This window comes from Mustela putorius, unplaced genomic scaffold, assembly GCF_011764305.1.
Source record: "Mustela putorius furo isolate JIRA1106 unplaced genomic scaffold, ASM1176430v1.1 tig00000450_pilon_pilon_pilon, whole genome shotgun sequence".
Lineage (NCBI taxonomy): Eukaryota > Metazoa > Chordata > Mammalia > Carnivora > Mustelidae > Mustela > Mustela putorius.
The window spans coordinates 3,121,907-3,126,851 of NW_025421385.1; the positions used below are offsets into that span (position 1 = coordinate 3,121,907).

Below are 4,945 nucleotides of genomic sequence, written 5' to 3' on the forward strand. Positions count from 1 at the left end.
CAAACAGGGCAGCATTAGATTAGAGGGAGCACCTTCTGTTTTCCACTAATAATGGCGAATGAAGCAAAGGAAACCCATTGTGTTTGCTTCATATGGCAGCACTGGACATGCCTAAAAAATGGCATGTCCTAAAAAATAATGTCAGGATGAGACTAATCAGGTGAAATTATCTGACATCCTGTAAAGAATTCTGAACCATTTGAAAAATTTGGAAAAAATGTATCTAATTAACATTTACAAATTTGTGGTTTAGTGCCCATCGAAGAAATTACTTTGGAACCCTTAGGTCTAGAAAATAGTGAAAATTCACAAAATGTATCATTTCAGCCCCAAGGATTTATAATGAGCTGAGGTAAGGCTGTAGGAAGCAGTTCTCTGAGGACATTTTCAGCAGCTTTGGGAGTTTAATTAGAAATTTAGTTTCCCTTCATTTACCTATTGGCTTCTTTTGTATAGGCTGTCTTCACTTTATACCATTTAAAACATTATAATCAATGAGTTAATTAAAAAGAAGAGAGCACAACAACGCAGGACGGGGGATGTGTGCAAACCAGTAGGTCTGTGCTTGCCGGACGCAAAGGCACAGAGAGCTCTCTCTGATGTGAATGATTGTCACAGGGTAAGTCAGGGAATATCCTTGTTTTGTTTACTTTTCCTACAAAGGAACTGTTTACCAGAAAAAGCTTCTGGATTCCATTGCTTTTTAATTCATTGTGGAGCACTGATGGAATCTGGAAGCACTTATGATGTCAGAGTCTGTAAGTGGCACTTAGAGGGCGGACAGGAAGTCTGGGTGACAATGGGCTCTCTCTCCTGGTGCTTGGGCAGTTCAAGCCCAGCATTCTTCTGAGGAAGCTCTCCTGGGTCTTCATTCATACCCCAAGTGTCATTTACCCTGAAGCGAATAAAGAGTGTTTTCAAGTTAAGAAGTAATGATTGGATTGGGGATGAAATCATTCCTCACCAAACACCCAAATCAAATTTTTTTTTGAAATGTTCTTTCTTGGCTCAATGTTGAGGGGAAGTGATGAAAGGCACAAAGTCAGAAACACTGGAAGCTGGTCTCGGCCAGAGCGAGAGAGCCCTTCAACCTGGCCCTCCTGGGCCACCCCATGGGGGGCTGGTTCTCATCCCAACCATGCAAGGCAACACACATTTTATCTCTAAATAGCACGATTGGACTTTGAGAGTCCTTCTTTCCATCCGGTGAATCTCTATCCATTTCACTCTTTTTAACCCTCTACTTTGAAAAAAATCGAAGATAATACTGTTTCGTATGACATTCTTAATTTCTGACACTATTTACAGACGACCATACCTATGATCCATGTGGTTCCTTTGCCCTTTTCGAGACAATGCATGAGCACCGTCAGTGACCTCCCCAGACCTGGCACTGAGAACACTACTGCGTAACTGGCCCAGCCAGAGCAGGTGGGGGTGGGACTGTCTTCGATTCTTGAGACTTGACTTGCATTTTACTTGTCCCCAACAATGCCTGACCTCTTACCAGTCACATCCCATCCTTAGTTCAATGAGCTAAAAACCACCCAGAATGCCTGTCCAGGCCTTCCTTCGTGAGGATGACTGTTCAGCGAGGTCAGCCAAATCCCACGTTATTTAAGAGCACTTCTCAGTGTGTTAGGTTGACTGGTGTTAATTTCAGTCCCTGTGTATTGTTTATCGTTGGCATTCACCCAAACAAGAAGTTTGGAAATAACAGGACATTTAGGTTACGAGGCTTGGTTTTAGGAGAATTTCAGGTAGGGGCTTTTTTGGTCCCATTTTTTATGCCATGTTGTTTTTTTTAACACTGTTTTCATAGCCGTGCGTACTCCTTTAGAGCAGGGCTGGTGGGGCTTCCAGTTTGTTTTTGTAAGGTGCCCCTGGTAAGGTGGTAGATGGGGCTGAAATCCTCCCTATTCTGCTCTGTGTTCTGCCCTAAAGGGGCATCTTTTCCAACCATACACATTGGAGATTTAATAACTTAGCAGGAACCCTGAATGTGCACACATTGAAATTCTGAGAAGAGATAAGAGATAAGTGAGAAAATCACCCCCAAACTATATACTATCATTTTTTAAAAAATCAAACAAAACTGAAACACTTAGAACAAAATGCCTTGCTTCCAAGAAACAACCATTTCCAAATCTCTTGTTTCTGCTTGTTAGCAATTTATTTCCCCGTTACTAAATAATATACTGCCATTTCTTGATGATTTCTTTGGTTTATAGACGTCATCCCCCGAGTTCCTGTTACTGAGCTGGGGGCTGATGCTAACAGTCACTGGCTCCCATACACATGCTCTGCACGACCTGCCAGGTCGGCGTGTTGCCATCACGGTTATTGGGGGAAAACTGTCATTTGTGTTATTTGGTCCTGAGCCAAATAGGGTATCTGGATTCCATTTTTTCCCCTCTTGTACAACTTTTATTTTCCCTGAAATTAACATTAGCTTTGTTTTGTCATGTGCTTATACCTTAGTTGTACCTTCGTTTTCTGGCTGTTCTTACATTTTTGCACCAGATCGGTCACAGAGCTGACAGCACAGTTTCCAAATGTATTCAAAATGTGTTTGAAAGCAGTCTTTCAGCTCTGCCCATGTCTTGTCCATCTGAGTGCCCTGTCCCACTATGCCCAGCTCCGCTCTTCCTGGACGGGCTGCACCTGTTGTGGGCTTGATGTCCTGGGTCCTGTCACTGTCCTTCTGGGATGTCCCTTCACAGCCCCACTGTCTCATGCTTCACTTTTCCCTCGTTTATTCCTTCATTTCAGCAGATCACACCCTAGTAGCTTCCTGACAAAGGGCACCTGGGAGGTCCATGTCTTGAGATCGCATATGTCTAAAAATGTATTTGTTCCTCCCTCCAAAATATTTGCAATGAGTACAGAATTCCAGGTTGAAAATCATTTTTCATCTGAATTTTGGACACTATGGTCTGCTATCTTCTAGTGTCTGATGAAGCTCTCTTCTAATCTCTGCTTTGTTTGTGGCCTCTTTTCTTCTCTGGGAACTCTGGGGCTCTTTTCTGGATCTCACTGATAACACATTTCACAGTAATGTGCCAAGGTCTCTTTAAATTTGTTGTCTCAGACATGGTGTGTACCTCAGCATGCAGACTTATAATATGTTTCAGTTCTGGGTTATTTTTCTGTATTATTTCTTTGATAATTTCTTATCCTCAGATAAGAAATTTTTTATTCTGTGCTAAATTAATCCTTGTATTTTCTTATCTCTTCTCTCCTGTTGATGTATTTGTATTTTTGTTCTACTTTTGGGAGATTTTGTTTTCAATTTTATTATACAAAGTCCTCATTGACCTTTGTAGTTTTTAATATTTTATTTTAATTCCCATAAACTCTATACTGTTCTCCAGTTGTTCCTTTTATAGCATTCTTTTTACCATGAATACAAAATCTTTTCTCCTCTTTCTGAGACTACTACAATGTTAAGAACATTTTCCCTTCCTGTATGGTCTCTAGCCCAGGTTCTTTTTTTAAATTTTTTAAAAGTATTTATTTATTTACTTATTTGAGAGGGAAGAGAGAGCACAGAGGAGAGGGAGAGGGAGATGCAGACTCCCCGCTGAGCAGGGAGCCTGATACGGGGCTCCATCCCAGCACCGTGTGGTCATGACCTGAGTTAAAGGCAGATGCTTAACTGACTGAGCCACCCAGATGTCCCTGTCCCAGGTTCTTTTAACTCTATTATTTTAGCCTGCTTTCCATGTTGGAAGCCTTCCTCCAGTATATTCATACACTGGTTGCCACCCTTTCTCATTTAAGTGTGAGAGATGAGAAAGCAAGTTGGAAGCTGGGGAAGGCCTTGGAAAGTTCTCTGGGCGGGAATTGTTGCTGGCTGAACTTGATAGAGTGTGATTGCAGGAGGAGATTCCCTCCCACACCTCAAATGTCAGTACCTGTAGGTCTTTTCTTTGGTAGAGTTCAGTCTCTCCAGGGTAGAGACCTCCTATTTCTTGTCAGAGGCAGGGGTGGGGCAGGCTGTATGCCTAGAAGCAGGTGCTCTGGGAGCAGGACGGGAGGAAGGGGTGGGAGCACTGTTAGGGACACCTCGAAATCTGATCTGCGGATTCTCATGCTGTTTCCATTAGTGCAGCCTCATCTCTCCACAGTGTGTCTAAGCCCAGAGGCTCCCTGGCTTCGTTTCTCCAAAGAATGAACACTTTGTTTCTTCTGGGGGTGGGAGAAGGTATCTGGGCATCTAGAATCTCCATGTGCAGGTTTTCAAACCGATCCCCCCTGTTTTAAATCTATATCCAAACCCTTCAAAATACGTCCACATCACAGCATCCATCTGCAGATGGTGAAAAATTCACAAGAGGACCTAAAAATCTTGCTGGGCTCCCACTGGCTTGGCACCGAGAGTGGGAGAGACATTGGCCCCCGCGGAGAGAGCTGTGTGAGAGTCGGGGTTGGAACCGTAAGGAAAGCTTCACGGGGCACACAGGCAGCAGACAAGTGCCTAAGTTGTAACCGCTAGCACATCTGGTAGATCCAGGACAAGGAGATGAGTGCCCCAGTTAGGAGCTGAGAACAGTCGTTATAAATGTAGCGTGAACAGTTTTATTTTCATATGCTTATGGCAATATGTTTTTTTTCCCAAAGAATGTGTTTTAGCACTTGCTTTGGCAGGATGTGTACTAAAATCGCAACTATACAGAGGAGATGAGCATGTCCCCGTGCAGGAATAACAAGTAAATCCATGCTATGTTTCAACATTTTAAAAGAATTAACCAAAGTTGACCAAAAGCCTAAATGTAAGAGCTAAAACTATAAAGCTCCTAGGAGAAAATGTCAGAGGAAAGCTTTATGACCTGTATCTGCTGAGAATTTTTTGGACATAACACCTAACTCACAGGCAACAAAAGAACGAAGAGATACACTGGCCTTCAACAAAATGAAAAATGTGTATGCATCAAAGGACACA

At 42.7% G+C, this 4,945-nt stretch overlaps 1 non-coding gene across 1 annotated transcript; it reads left to right on the forward strand.

The window, feature by feature from the left end:
* Positions 1–4,636: 4,636 nt before the first annotated feature.
* Positions 4,637–4,740, forward strand: LOC123392153. The gene has a single exon (XR_006606857.1). It is a non-coding gene; the product is annotated as a U6 spliceosomal RNA (small nuclear RNA).
* The last annotated feature ends 205 nt before the right edge of the window (positions 4,741–4,945 follow it).